Source organism: Meriones unguiculatus, chromosome X (assembly GCF_030254825.1).
Source record: "Meriones unguiculatus strain TT.TT164.6M chromosome X, Bangor_MerUng_6.1, whole genome shotgun sequence".
Lineage (NCBI taxonomy): Eukaryota > Metazoa > Chordata > Mammalia > Rodentia > Muridae > Meriones > Meriones unguiculatus.
In genome coordinates this window covers 56075061-56091839 of record NC_083369.1, presented here as the reverse complement: position 1 = coordinate 56091839, position 16779 = coordinate 56075061, and the positions used below count along the sequence as shown (strand labels likewise).

General features: G+C 36.6%; 1 protein-coding gene across 2 annotated transcripts in view; it reads left to right on the top strand.

The window, feature by feature from the left end:
• The window catches only part of Pcdh19 (protocadherin 19), a 162427-nt gene that overhangs the window by 17880 nt on the left and 127768 nt on the right, over positions 1-16779 (top strand). The window lies entirely within an intron of this gene.

Here is a 16779-nt window from a genome sequence, read left to right as displayed (position 1 = left end):
GTAGAGTGCATTCAGTGGGATTTGGAGCATTGTTTGCAGTAAGACAATCTCTTTCATAGAATCAGTGGCTACTTTAGGGTTTAGGGAAGTCAGTTGATACCAATTTATGAAGTGATACTCTACTGAAAACCTCTGAAGAATCATTTTCAGTAGTCTTTTGAGAGGCAAGTCAGCTGTATACCATTCTTTTTGTACAGCGTAAGCTGTTTATTGACTATCTTTTGATACTGATGAGCTTAGCTCTTTAGTGGTTAAAGATCCTGCTCTTACTCACTTATTCTAGATAAAACCTTGCATGCTATGATGAATTGCTTCTGAAATTTAGTGAATGGAAGTACTGTTTAATCGTTAGGTTTGGTTTTTTTTTCCCCCAAAAAAGTATTTTGGCTTCGAAACATCCATCCACTCAACAGCCACAAAATATTTGTAATCATCTTTTCCTTACTGTTCTTGTACTCAACTCTGAGAAATAGAAGTGCTTACCCTCGTAGCTTAAATGACCAGTGGAAGCACACAAAAGATGTTACTAGATGGTGCTATGTAGCTGGTTGACAATTAAAAATGTTTTAATTTTTCATGGTGTAAAGAGTTAAAAATGAAGACTTGATAGAAGCATAGAAGTCAAAAATCTAATTTTGAAGATTAAAAGGAAATGAAAATGGGCACAAAGCAAAAGCATCTATAGCTCTGACTCACTATATAGGATTTAGTAAAATTTATGTCTCAGGAATTCATAAGCTAAATTAAAAACACATATGCTCAAGAAAAATTTTAAATTCATAAAGCAGTCAAAGTACATTTATTCATTTTGTTTTACAGCTTTATTGGAGTTATTTGATAAATGGAAATCTTATACATTTAAGGCATATAACTTGGTATTTTGGAGTCTTATATACACTGTGAAATGATTTCCATAATCAATCCAATTAATGTATCCACCATCTCATAAAGTTGTCATTTTTAAAATAGTGAGAATACATAAGCCTTACCTTCCTGGCAAATGTTAAGAGTACAATAATGTGTTGTCAGCTATAGTGACTCTTTTACATATCAGATACTTAGAATACATTTTGTAGTCAAAACTGTACTGTTTGGTCAGTTTCTTCCTATTTTCCCCAATCACAACCTTAAGCAATTAACATTCTACTCTGCTTCTATGATTAATATCTCCATATTTACTAATCCATTAATTCTTTAAGTGTTTGTAAAGTGCATACTGTTTGTTAATCACTAGTCAAAGCATTGGAGCTATAAAAATGGGCAAAAGAAATTTTCAGTTTCCACTGAGTTTTCATTTTACAAGTAGAAGCAAGCAAGCAAACAAACAAATAATTTAAATGGGTACATGGAAAAATAAAACATAAGTCATACATGTGTTATCCAGAAGAAGAACTTATTTTAGGAAAGTCAAGGAAGACATCTCAGATAAAGAGACATTTCAACAATACTCTTATATATAAAGAACTGTCAATAAAAAGTCAATAAAAAGGCAAGCATTATAATATAAAATATAAGGTGGACAAAAATAGGGATTTCACAGAGAAGTTATAAAATAGCAATAGCTGTGAAAATATTTCAGTTTTAGTAATCAGATAATAGCCATGGCAAATGAAAATATTTCAATTATGTTAGTCAGAGAATAGAAATAGAATGGCATTATTCATTTTTAATGGCAAAAACGATATATGCTTATTCCTTAGGAGATCAAGCAGTACAGAAGTGTATAAAATAAAAGGTAAACTCTCCACAACTGTATCCTCAGCAATTTATCTCCCTAAGCAGTTGAGGACAATAATTTAATAAGCAATATTTCAGATCTTACTTAACACATTAACAAAGATTATAAAAAACACTACTCAGGGGTGCTAAGGGCATGATTAGGTTATACTGCTTCATAGTGGATAATCAATTAAATTCATGTCTTTCTTGAGGGCAGTTTGGCGATGCTGACTAACCGCTCTATAATATCTATTTCTACTTCTGGAATTTATCATAAGGAGAGAATTTTAGACTTGCATAGAAATTTATGGAGTTATAGTGTTAATCTCAGTGTGACTTATATCCAAGTATTATCTTATATGAATGGTTAAATATATACACACATGTTAGAATAATATGTAGATATAAAATAATCTTCTGAGGATTATTTAGTGATAGAGGAAAACACTCGTGATGTACATTAACTGGAAAGAAACAACAAAAAAGAGGACAGCACATATACATAGGTTCAATTTGTTTTAAAGCAAAGAGAGACAGAGACAGACAGACACACACACACATACACACAGAGAGAGAGAACATTATCAAACATTAACTTATCTGAATATACAGATGTATATTGTAGGATTGCAAGAAGCAGGTTAGTTTTACTCTCTCTCTCTCTCTCCCTCTCTCTCTCTATATATACTCTTCTGAGTTTTCAAATTTTGTACATTTAATTGAACATGAAATTTTTTGGGGAAAAAGCCAGTTACTTAAAAATTACTGTTGTACTATACAGTGAGTGTTAAGGACCAAAGAGATGACATAAACAGATTGTATAAGTTATTTTCAGGAAGCATAGAACAAATACATTTCTTATTTTCATTTTCAATCAAATTTTGTCAGTTTTCCCCTTATATTTCTCTTTTTGGAGATTTTTTTCAATTATAACAAGCATAAAGAATTCTTTTCTTTAATACTCATCTTTAAAATGGGAGAAATAGTGTTAGCAAAAATATTTTCCTCTTTTTCATACCTATTTGTATATTTCTATAAAAGTAAATTGCTCTCTCCAGCTTTAGACATCTGGTTTAAAAGTTTTAAGTTTTATTTTTAGGATGAGAAAAATTAAAAGATTAACTGTTGACTACAACCTTTACAAATTTTTTAAGTCATAGATTTTTTAATAGGCCTTATGTAAGGACCACTTTACACAAATAGTTTATCGGCACTCCTTTTAGTAACAAACGGACAGACAGTTTGAGAGGAATTTGTGTGTGTGTGTGTGTGTGTGTGTTCTACATTGTTTAATTTCAACGTAGTTCTGAGACAGAACTGGTTCTGAGACACACAACATACACATATGGTAGCCCAAGAATTTCATACAAAGAAATAGAGTTCTTCAACCCCTTTTCAATAAGGTGAAGTGATTTGATTGCTTCCTTAAGTAGCAGTGCAGTTTTGAAAACCAGAATTTCAAAACATAGCTTCCTTTTGCACATTTGTTCTCTTTTTTCACATAGCAAACACTACATCTAAAGGTAAAATTTCAGTGAATCTGTATAGATGGAAATCTTATGAAACAAAGAAACCACATACAGATACTATACCCATTACCCCATAGCTAATAAAAGAGGAGCCTGCAAGGCACCACCCAAATTACAAATGAAGTGTTTCCCTTTTTTACTGGGAAACATCTGTAGCCTAAAGTTGTAGACTGGGGACCATAGCCTTCATTAGGACTGTATTTCTTTTATGTGCAGCCATTTAAATAAATGATTTTATATTTGAATTGTAAGTTTGTTCTTGTTATGGCAAGATGCATTTTTAAAGAAATAGTGAGCTATTGCATTTTCATGTGTGATGGCACAGAAGGGACTATAAATTGTACCCCTTCCTTTTTGCAGGTTTCTTTATCTAAAATTATTTTTCACTGGGAGAAATATAGAGAATGTTTAAAATTGAGTCTGAAGTGACTTAAAGAAGAGATTAATGTTTTGTTTTTGTGATGAGATGATGAAATATTTTGAGTTAAAAGAGGAGAATTTCAATAAAATATTTGACTGCTTTTAAGCTTGGATTTGGAGCAAGTGCAGCAGATAAACCTATAATATTATGTAATTTCATATCACCACTAAAGTAAACACAAAACTGTAGAAGGTGATGACAAAAAAATAAGAGGATTTCTTTTTTGACTTACACATGTCACTTACATGTTAAAAGCTAAACGATGTGTATGAAGTCCCATTTCTTTTTTTTTTTATTTTTATCAGTTACATTTTATTAACTCTGTATCCCAGCCGTGTCCCGATCCCTCATTCCCTCCCAGTCCCTCCCTCCCTCCCTCCCTCATCTCCACCGTGCCCCTTTCCAAGTCCACTGATGGGGGGGACCTCCTCCCCATTCATCTGATCCTGTTTTATCAGGTGTCTTCAGGACTGGCTGCAAAGCCCTCCTCTGTGGCCTAACAGGACTGCTCCTCCCTTCGGGGGTGGGGAGACCAAAGAGCCAGTCATCGAGTTCCTGTTAGAAATAGTCCCTGTTCCCCTCACTTTGGGAAACCAATTGGTTACTGAGCTACCACAGGCTACATCTGAGTGGAGGTTCTAGGTTATATCCATACATGGTCCTTGGTTGAATGTCAGTCTCAGAAAAGACCCTGTGCCCAGATATATTTGGTCCTTGTGGAGCTCCTATCCTTTCCCCATCAGACTTAACTCCCCTTCTTTCTTATGATTCCCTGTACTCTGCCAAAGGTTTGGTCATGAGTCTTTGCTTTGAAAACACTGCTAGTTAGAGTCTTTCAGATGCGCTCAGTAGACTCCTGTCATACGTTCAATGCACATCCCATCTGTCTTTCTAAATGAGGATTGATCATCTTACCCCATGTCCGCTCAATTGATTATCTTTTTTAGGCGTATAGATTTCATTATGTTTATCATATCTTATAGGTCTATATAAGTGAGTATATCCCATGTTTGTCTTTCTCCTTCTGGGATATTTCACTCAGAATGATCTTTTCTAGATCCCACCATTTGCCTGCAAATTTCATGATTTCCTCCTTTTTGATTGCTGAGGAGTATTCCATTGTATAAAAATACCACAATTTCTGTACCCATTCCTCCGTTGATGGACATCTGGGTTGTTTCCAGGTTCTGGCTATTACAAATAGAGCTGCTATAAACATGGTTGAGCAAGCGTCCTTTTTGTGTACTTGAACAAACTTTGGGTATATACCTAGCAGTGGTATAGCTGGGTCTGGAGGAAGCACTATTCCTATTTGTCTTAGAAAGCACCAGATAGCTTTCCAGAGTGGTTGTACCAGTTTACATTCCCACCAGCAGTGGAGCAGGGTTCCCCTTTCTCCACAACCTCTCCAGCATGTGTTATCGCTTGAGTTTTTCATCTTGGCCATTCTGATGGGTGTAAGGTGATATCTCAGGGTGGTTTTGATTTGCATTTCCCTGATGGCTAATGAGGATGAGCATTTCTTTAAGTGTTTTTCTGCCATTCGATATTCCTCTGTCGAGAATTCTCTGTTTAGCTCTGTTCCCCAGTTTTTAATTGGATTACTTGGATTGCTGCTTTTCAGCTTCTTTAGTTCTTTGTATATACTGGATATTAGTCCTCTGTCAGATAAAGGGTTAGTGAAGATTCTTTCCCAATCTGTAGGCAGTCGTTTTGTTTTGATGACAGTATCCTTTGCTTTACAGAAACTTTTCAGTTTCATGAGGTCCCATTTATTGATTGTTGCTCTTAGAGCCTGTGCTGTTGGTGTTCTGTTCAGGAAGTTGTCTCCTGTGCCAATGAGTTCTAGGCTGTTCCCCACATTTTTTCCAATTGATTTAGGGTATCTGGTTTTATGTTGAGGTCCTTGATCCACTTTGACTTTAGTTTTGTGCAGGGTGATAAATATGGATCTATTTTCATTTTTCTGCATGTAGACATCCAGTTGGTCCAGCACCATTTGTTGAAGATGCTGTCTTTTTTCCATTGAATGGAATTGGCTTCTTTGTCGAATATCGAGTATTCATAGGTGTGTGGATTTATTTCTGGGTCTTCTATGCGGTTCCATTGATCCTCCTTTCTGTTTCTATGCCAGTACCATGCAGTTTTTATTACTGTTGCCCTGTAGTACAGCTTGAGATCAGGAATGGAGATACCTCCAGATGATCTGTTGTTGTACAGGATCGTTTTGGAGATTCTGGGTGTTTTGTTTCTCCATATGAAGCTGAGAATCTTTTTTTCAAGGTCTGTAAAGAATTGAGTTGGTATTTTGATGGGAATTGCATTGAATCTGTAGATTGCTTTTGGCAGTATGGCCATTTTCACAATGTTAATCCTACCAATCCATGAGCACGGGAGATCTTTCCATCTTCTGATATCTTCTTCGATTTCTTTCTTCAGAGACTTGAAGTTTTTCTCAAACAGGTCTTTCACTTGCTTGGTTAGGGTCACACCAAGGTACTTTATGTTATTAGTGGCTATTGTGAAGGGTGTTGTTTCCCTAATTTCTTTCTCAGCCTTTTTGTCTTTGGTATATAGGAAGGCTTCTGATTTTTTTGAGTTGATTTTGTATCCTGCCACTTTGCTGAAGGTGTTTATCAGCTGAAGGAGTTCTCTGGTTGAATTTTTGGGGTCGCTCATGTATACTATCATATCATCTGCAAATAGTGACACTTTGACCTCTTCCTTTCCGATTTGTATCCCCTTGATCTCCTTTAGTTGTCTTATTGCTCTGGCTAGGAATGAAGTCCCATTTCTAAACTTGTCATGGTTGCTAGATAGGTCTAAAGACCTTGGCATATCTTCTATTCTCCACCCTCCGTAGCTGTTGCTGCCCAAGAACAGATGTGATTACATGTTGTATTTGAGAGACTTTTGTTCAGTAGTGCTAACGGAAGGGAGATGGTGGCATACAAGAAATTATGGATACACAGGAGCCTGTTTCTACAAATGAGGATTTTTAATATGCTGACATCTTTGAAGGCACATCTGTTAATATCATGAGGGAGAGAATACATTAAGGTATCTTGTTTTTACTTGACATTTGTTAAGGAATATGTTGCTCTCTGGGGAGAAAGGGTTTGGGGCCTAGTGTCTTTTATGAGTGTTTTTATTGCTTACTTAGTGTAAACTCAATTCATGTCAATTGTGAAATAAAGTAAAAATTTCAGTAATATTTGAAGATGTTGTTAACTCATCCATAATTCTCCTATTCCAGGGTAGCTGTATTTACATTCTGTTCAATTCCTCAGAAAATACAAATGTTCAGCAAATATTTGTTTATTTAATGAGAAAAACAAGTGGTTTTAATGTTGATTGTTTCTTTTTATCATTACGTTATAGTATGAACTTTGTTTGTAGGCTAAATTATATATATTTACAGAATTTTTATATAAATCCATTAAATATCTGTTTTATAGAGAGTTGCAAGAACAACCATAAGGAAGATGCTTAATCTCTTCAGAAGGGCCAACAGCATAGACATCTGAAGTGGGAGAAGACAGGGAACAGGACAGGAGCATACTACAGAGGGCCTCTAAAAGGATATTTAAGCATCAGGATATTTAAGCAGATGTTGAGACTCAGAGCCAAACTTTGGGCATAGTGCACGGATTCTTATGGAAGAACTGGGAGATCGAAAGACCTCGAGGGGACAGGAACTCCACAAGGAGACCAACAGAGCCAAAAATCTGGGCCCAGGGGGACCTGCAGAGACCAATGCTCCAACCAAGGACCATGCATGGAGAGTGCATAGAACTTCTTCTCAGATGTAGCCCATAGGCAGCTCAGTCTCCAAGTGGGTTCCTTAGTAAAAGGAGCAGAGACTGTCTCTGACATAGACTCATGTCCATGTGGCCTGCTCTTTGATCACCTTCCCCTGGGGGGTGCAGCCTTGTCAGGACACAGAGGAAGACTATGCAATCAGTCCTGATGATATCTGATAGACTAAGGTCAGATAGTAGGAGAGGAGGATCTCCCCTATCAGTGGACTATGGGAGGGGCACAGCAGAGAAGAGGGAGGAAAGGTAGGACTGGGAGGAGATGAGGGGGGTGTCTACAGCTGGGATACAAAAAGAAGTTGTAATAAATAATTAAAAAATAGAAAAGAAAAAATTAAAATGCATATATGATTTTTTAAAATGCAGATTTTGAGAATGGGGGAAAGTTACATTGTTAAGTAACCAAGAGTCATTATTCATCATTTTCAAAGGATAATGCAGAAGTGTGAGATTAGTAGTGTATACTGTATAAACGTTTGTATTTAACTAGAAAATAGCTTTTTTTGTAAATAAATTTTGTAGTTGCTGAATTATATTCTTATGTTCCATGGTAGGGTTTGCTTTAATTCATTCTCTAACATTTAACCTTGAATGCTGAGCTATTTAAAATTTATGTTATATAAATAAAACAATGATTAAAAATACTTGTACCTAAATCATGTTGCTCAATGTAGCTATTTCCTTAAAATAAATTTCACAGAAGAGAAGTTGTTTTGATATAAAGGTGTAAAGAGTTATAGTGTTTCTCCAAGAAATGTATACGATCTGATTTTATTGTGGTCATAAAGCATTATTACTAGCTTTATTTTTTTGGTGTTGGAGATCAAACTTGGAGCAAGATTTCTACTACAACTGTAAACCCCTCTAGTCACATCAATATATTTTAAGTATAACTGCCAGTATGGGAAGCTGGGGGAAACAGGCAGTGTCATACATTCTTGGTGGGAGTTAAATTGGTACAAGTCCCAGTGGAAGACAATTTGTCAGTCTCACTCCAAATTGCAAGAACACACACCCTTTAAATTGGAGATTTTTTGTTTGTTTATGTATATATTTATTTATTACATTTTATTCACTTTGTATCCTCACTGTAGCCTCCTCCCTCATCTCCTTCCAGTCCCACCCACCCTCCGTCTTCTCCCCCCATGCTCTTTCCCTAGTCCCCTGATAGAGGAGGACCTCCTCCCCTTCTATCTGACCCTAGCTTATCAGGTCTCATCAAGGCTGGCTGTATCATCTTCCTCTGTGTCCTGGAAAGTCTGCACCCCCCACAGGAAGGTGATTAAAGAGCTTGCCAATGAGTTCATGTCAGAGACAACATCTGTACCCCTTCCTAGGGTACCCACTTGGAAACTGAGCAGCCTATAGGCTTCCTCTGAACAGGGGTCTAGGTCCTCTCTATGCAAGGTCCTTGGTTGGAGTATGGGTCTCTGCAAGACCCACTGGGCCCAGGTTTTTTGGTTCTGTTGTTCTCCTTGTGGAGTTTCTGTCCCCTCCAGGTCTTTCTATTTCCCAGTTCTTTCATAAGGTTTCCAGCACTCTGCCCAGAGTCTGGCTATAAGTATCAGCATCTCCTTAGATACCCAGGTGGGTAGAGTCTTTCAGAGGTCCTCTGTGGAAGGCTCTTGTCCTGTTACTTGTCTTCTACTTCTGATGTCTATCCTGTTTGCCATTCTGAATGAGGATTAAATATCTTTACTAAAGTACTCCTTGTTGTTTAGCTTCTTTAATTCTATAGATTTTAGTATGTTTATTCTATATTATATGGTTAATATCCACTTATATGTGAGTATATAAAATATGTGTCTTTCTGCTTTTGGGTTACCTCACTCAGGATGATCTTTTCTAGTTCCCACAATTTGCCTGAAAATTTCATGATTTCCTTGTTTTTAATTGTTGAGTAGTATTCTACTGTACCACAATTTCTGTATCCATTCCACAACTGGGAAACATCTGGGTTGTTTCCAGATTCTGGACATTACAAATAAAGCTGCTATGAACATAGTTGAGCAAATGTCCTTATTGAATCATGGGGCATATATTGTTGTGTACTTGAGCATATTTTGGATATATGCTTAGGAGTGGTATAGCTGGATCTTGAGGTAGCACTATTCCTAACTGTTTGAGAAAGCACCAGATTGATTTCAAAAGTGGTTGTACAAGTTTACATTCCCACCAGCAATAGAGGAGGGTTCCCCTTTCTCCACATCCTCCCCAGCATGTGTTGTTGCTTGAGTTTTTGATCTTAGCCATTCTGATGGGTGTAAGGTGGAATCTCAGGGCCATTTGGATTTTCATTTCCCTGATGAGTAAAGTCATTGAATATTTTTAATTGTTTCTCTGCTATTTGATGTTCCTCTATTGCGAATTCTCTGTTTAGCTCTGTTCCCCATTTTTTTAATTGGATTACTTGATTTGTTGCTGTTTAACTTCTTAAGTTCTTTAAATATTCTGGATATTAGCCCTCTTTCAGACATAGGGTTGGTGAAGACCCTTTCCCAATCTGTAGGCTCTCATTTTGTTCTGATGACAGTGTCTTTTGCTTTACAGAAGCTTTTCAGTTTCATGAGGTTCCATTTATTAATTGTTGATCTTAGAGCCTGTGCTGTTGGCGTTCTGTTCAGGAAGTTGTCTCCTGTGCCAATGAGGTCAAGGCTCTTCCTCACTTTTACTTCTTTTTTATTATTAATTACACTTTATTCACTTTGTATCCCCCATAAGCCCCTCCCTCTTCCCCTCCAGATCCCACCCTCCCACCCCCTTCTTCATGCATGCCTCTCCCCAAGTCCACTGATAGGGGAGGTCCTCCTTTCCTTCCTTCTGATCTTAGTCTATCAGATCTCATCAGGTGTGGCTGCATTGTCATCTTCTGTGGCCTGGTAAGGCTGCTCCCCCCACAGGGGGAGGTTATTAAAGAGCAGGCCAATCAGTTTATGTCAGAAGCAGTCCCTCTTCCCATTACTATGTAACCCACTTGGACACTAAACTGTCATGGGCTACATCTGTGCAGGAGTTCTAGGTTATCTCCATGCATGGTACTTGGTTGGAGCATGAGTCTCTGGGAAGACCCCTGTGTTCAAATTTCTGGTTCTGTTGCTCTCCTTGTGGAGTTCCTGTCCTCTCCAGATCTTACTATTTCCCACTTCTTACATAAGATTCCATGCACATTGCCCAACAGTTGGTCATAAGTCTCAGCATCTGCTTTGATAGTCTACTGGGCAGAGCCTTTCAGAGGCCCTCTGTGGCGGGTTTCTAGCTTGTTTCCTGTTTTCTTCTTCTGTCCATCCTCTTTGCCTTTAGGGATGGGGATTGAGCATTTTATTCAGGGTCCTCTCTCTTGGTTAGTTTCTTTAGATGTACAGATTTTAGTAGGTTTATCCTATATTACATGACTATATGAGTGAGTATATACTGTGTGTGTCTTTCTGCTTCTGGGACAGCTCACTCAGGATGATCCTTTCCAGGTCCTCCATTGACCTGCAAATTTCATGATTTCCTTATTTTTCATTGCTGAGTAGTATTCCATTGTGTAGATATACCATAATTTGTGCATCCATTCTTCAGTTGAGGGGCATCTGGGTTGTTTCCAGGGTCTGGCTATTACAAATAAAGCTGCTACAAACATGGTTAGGCAAATGTCTTTACTGTGTAGTTGAGCCTCTTTTGGGTATATGCCTAGAAGTGGTATGGCTGGATCTTGAGGAAGTGCTATTCCTAGTTGTCTGAGAAAGTGCCAGTGTTTCTTCTAACAGGTTCAGTGTGTCTGGTTTTATGTTGAATCTTTGATCCACTTGGACTTTAACTTTTTGCACGGCAGTAAGTATGGGTCTATTTGCATTTTTCTACATGTAGACATCCAGTTAGACCACCTCCATTCCTTGATCTGAGAATGAACCTGATTGTTTTCCACACAGTGGTATTTCCTCTCACCTGGGAAACACAGTCGCTGTTGTTTTAGGGCCCACAGTCTGTCCTGTTGGTCGCTGTTCTATTACTGCTGTCCTGTTGTCAGACACAGTGTCCTCTTAGGGCCACCATCTTAGGTCCCCCTCCTACATATTGAACTTAGAGATTTTATGTTTAAGAATTTCATTATACAGACATGCTTGATCATGTGCAGTATGATATGTACATAATACATAATATATAAATATACATGATTATATATATATATAATTTGAAATAGAAACAATGTGTTTTTGGCAGTAGAAAAATTAAACTGTTTTACATATTGATATAGATAGCTCTCTAAGTACATCTAATGAAACAAAGATTTAGGAACTATACAGCTTAGTCTAACTTCATTTTTAAAAAAGGAAAAGGAAATATATATTTTATTGGTTTGCATATTTATATAAATATTTGTAAATGGGAAATTAATTATAGTAATGCCTATTGAAAGAATAGCAAAAGAGAGAATAAGAGATAGAGTGGGAGGGAGAATGATTGCATTCATAGACAGAAATGTATATATAATATCAGAGATACTTTTCCTACATCAGATTAGAAAAGATGGCAGAGACCCACAGCTAGAAATTATACAGAAAGAGAGCGAGAGGGAAGAGGTAGAGCGAGGGAGAGAGAGTGAGACAGACACACACAGAGAGACAGAGAGTCTATCTTGGAGGTCTACATCAAATTGTTCTCTCCAGAGCTCAGGGAATCCATGGAAGAGGAGGCAGAGAAGAGTCAGATGGAATGGAGGACACCAGGAGAACAAGGCTCTCTGAATCAACTAAGCAAGGTGCATATGAGCACATAGAGATTGAAGTACCGAGGACAGGGCCTATATAGGTCTTCACCAGGTCCTCTGCATATATGTTTTAGCTTTTAGCTTTTAGGATTTTTATGGGGCTCCTGATCATGAGAATGAGTGTGTCTCTGTCTCTATTGCCTGCTTTTGGGACTATTTTTCTCTTGTTGGGTTGCCTTGTCCAGCTTGGATATGATAGATTTTTGCTTCCTCTCATTATATTTTATTTTTTGTCATCTTTGGTTGTTATCTTTTCGAATGAGAGACAGAAAGGGAGTGGATTTGAGGGGTGGAGAAGTGAGGAGGAACTGGGAGGAGTGGAAACTGCAGCCAAAATATGAAAAAAATAATCTATTTTCAATAAGAGTAGAAATAAAAGAAAAATGTACATCTAATTTTAGTTTCAATTTGTATTTCTTTTTTGTTTAAAATTTTTGCTTTGTTGTTTGCTATTTCTAATAACAAACCAATGAAGTGTGTTGTGTGTAATTCATATATACACATATACTTATATTTAAGGTAAATCTTTTGTCTTGTGTAATAAGAAAACCTTTTATTGAGTCTGTTGTGTGACTTTTCATTATGAGTTGAAACCAGAGTACTGACTATGCTAACAACAGAGTTACACCTTTCCTCCTCCTCTTCTTCTTCTTTTTTTTTTTTTTTTAAGAGATGGGGTTTCTCTGTGTAGCCCTGGATGTCCTGAAACTTGCTTTGTAGAGCAGCATGCCCTCAAACTAAACTCACAGAGATCCACCTGCCTTTGCCTACCCAAGTGCAGGGATCACAGGGATGTGCCAGCCTGGCACTACACTCGTTTAGAATGAACATATAGATACTAGTTTATCTTTTAATCTGTGCTTTTCTGTTGCTTTTAAGCAAAAAAAACTCATTTTCAATCCATATATATTGTTTTTCACAAATTGCTTTTATGAAATTTATTGTGCATATAGAATTAATTGTTACAGCTATTTGTAATTTGTTGATGGGTTGATTTACTACTATTTATTACACTTTACCCTCTATTTTCAGGTACTTCTTCAAAACACTGTATCTCAATTTTTATACATGCTAGGGGCATTTTAAAGCTATCTATATGCTTTGCATGGATCTATTTGTGTAATCTTGTACTGCAACCATACTTTTTATACTATTAATACCCCATAACACATTTTTAGTTGATCATATGGGAAACTTATCCTCATTCTTTGTCTTTTAAAATACATTTTAGGTTTTGTTTAATTATGTCAGGTGAAATTTAAAATCATGTTAAATGTTACAAATTATTATATTAAGGTTTTGACTAAAAACGTCTGACAAATGAATAATTGGGGATATCAAATCTTTTTATTTAGTCATGTTAATTTCTAATGTCATCAGTAATTTACATAATTCTGTTTACAGTTTTGGTTATGAGTTTTCTAATTTGTTGAACAGCTCCTTTCCCTTTACATATCCTAATCAGACAGAGATGGCAGAATCTGTAGACGTCTTGATTTATACATCTACATTTTGTCTTAAGTACTTGTTTTTCAACATGGCTTGCCACTGTAGGTGTTCATGTAATAGTTGTTTTGGTTTATTTTTAGAAGAGAAAAGCAGTAGCCGAGTGACTATACAGAAACTGTATTCTCTTGGCATCAGCTTCCTCATTTATAAAATAAGAGCAATCCCCACTACCTTGAGGACTCACAGACTCTATTTTATAAACATTCAGTGTGAGTGTTGAAGCAACATGCATCTAGTAAACCTTCAGTAAGTACCTGGTTTGGCAGCACCTTTTTCCCTAGGAAGGTACCCAGTTTATAGCTCTCAGTCTGACATGAGGTTATCAGTTCATATGGGACAACACCATCTGCTTATGCAAATATGATAACTTCCATTTGCTTCCATTTTAGCACTGCAAATAAATTCCACCCTTGTACACTTTTCTATAGTATTTAATTTCTTTTATTTTTGCTCATACTGGCTCCTTTATGGTTTCTCATTGTTCTTTTTACTGTGATGCTTTTTGATTGTTCGGTTTAAACTTAGAGAAGGTCCTATCTAAATTAGAGTTAGCTAGATGGGCTGCTGAGAGAGCCAAAGGCCCTTCTCTGATGTTATCCTTGTTGTATTTTCTTTCCAGAATCAGTGGATATCAATTTAAGCCTTAATATGGCATTTTCAACCCTTTTCCTATGTGTTTCTGTGCTGGGCATCTCCATTAGCTGGGAAGCTCTGCAGATAGCAATTTCATGGACTGCTGGCTTGGGGTTATGACCTGTACTTTAATAATTCTGCCTCAAAACCTTTCTTCTCCTGTGACCTGCTGTTTCTGCAGACCTGGGTTCTGTCTCAGGGCCACTGATTTTTCTTCTTGCTTTCATGCAAGTGACTTACAAATGAATTTTAAATAGCTAGTTCATGGTGAACGACTTTTGAGCTTCTATTCCCAGACATATCTTTCTTCACCCTAGGACATAAGTTCCAAGTAGAAATGCTTTATACCATGTTCACAATTTCAGAATAAAATATGGCAGTGGCCAAGATCAGGGACTTAAATTGCACTTTGACCATTTGGGGATCAATTTATACTTTAGGCAAAGGCTAGGAGGCTTGGTGAAGGGAGAAGAGTAAACGCTTGATTTTTCCTACAGTGTTTAAACTGGATGAAGTGTAAGAATCCTGAAAGAAAAACATTCTTACTGTAAGTGAATGTTAGGCAGCTGAATAACAATCTGTCAATATTGTCCACTATTTGCAACACATATACAATACTAATGGGAGATTTTAATAACACTAGGCAGTACATACATGCAGATTCTATATATAATCATAATTTTCTATAAGTCTAAATATTTTCTAAGACTAAAGAAAGGCTATATGTATCAGAGATACTAAAGTATTTTTAGGTAAAATATATTTTGGCTTGCTTTAAAATATTCCAGTCCAAAAAAGAATTAAGGGGAATATAGATTTGAAAATGATTCATAAAACATAAGTAATTATCTAAAATGGGTAGTGCGCAAATGGAATTTTAGGCTAACTAGTAGTCTGTTTCAGTACTTTTTTTAAAGAAATATAAATAATCAAAATTGTTTTTAAAAAGCTTTTAAAAATAGATTGCTTGTTGCATGCATTTCCTAATCAGGTTCTCTATAGCACACCGGTTTTCTCTTTTAAATGGCTAGATATTTTCCCTACCAGATCCAGCTGCTGACTTCCACAACCACTTTCTGTTCATTTAAGAACAAGTTGCCTTTTCCTTCTTCTCTAGCTCACAGAGTTGTAATTCGTGCACATATGATTAAAATGCTATCCAAATGCAGCTCCAGATTTTCTTTGCATTTATACTGGCTTTGTGCACTGGTAGGTTGTTGCTTTGCTCTAAAGCACAGGCTCAGAGTAAACCTCAGCTGTTCTGTAGCTATTTTCAACGACAACTTTCTAGTTGCTTGTGTGTAATTGCCCATATTACATCATCCTAAGTATTGTGAAATATATAAAATGCAAAGCTTATCTAATGATTCACACCAGGTGGATAGCTCCTTTTGCAATTCCTTGTACATTCAGTTCCTTACAATAAACAGATCATTCTACTTGATTCTTGTTTTCTTGTTCAGGCCAAAGGTAATTTAGTGATTAATAACGACATACTAAGAGAGAAGTGGATCATATGCATTGTGCTCTGTAACTCTGAAAGCCTATTTAAAATGTTCCATAGGCTGTGTTTTCTCCTAGTGAAAGCAAAATGCCAAGGGGAAAAAAAACCCTCTTTTTCTCGTACATCAAGGTAACATAAACCCAAATGAATCTTAATATTGCTGTCTTGAGTGCCAGAGGGAAAAACATCTATCTTTAGGGACCAGAAGAATTTTGGTTTTCCTAGTGTTTTAGTGGGTCAGCTTTTGTTGTCTTTTATGGTGGTAGGTGCATGCTGTGTAGAAGATTTTAAATGTCTCCATTGATGCAGTGCGGTAGCCCACTTTTAAGTCAGACATATGAAGTTCCAGTAAGCTTAAGCCTTCTGGCTTCATCTTACGTCGTTAAGCATTTGCAGGCTGGGTAAAATCACATTTATTCACCTACTAGAAAGAAGATGAATTTTATAATAGTAATATATTGTTTTTGGCATTGAACTTTAGAAGTTGCACACAGAACCCCATGTGGGCAATTGTCTTGGAGATAAGAATTCAAAACAGACAAAAAAGAGAAGATTGCTCAAAACCCTAAATTAGATACAAATTATATAATTCTGAACATTTTATTGCTGAAAAATAGTCTTTATAAGTACTGTGCTCAGTATGAGTTGGTTTGGTATCAGCCTATAGCCTGTTTGCAAGACACAATGAAATTATGTTATCAATACAATGTTTTATCAATTCCTTGGTTTGTCAAATGAAATAAACATAGCATAAACACTTGCAGTGATAAGTTGTAGCAAAGAAAAGTGTTTTGATTTGGAATTTGAAAACAAAATTTAGGGTGATTAAAGCAGAATGTAGGCTGTAGCATAAGATTTCTGCCAGCATGTCTTAAAATGACTAAGTATATCTG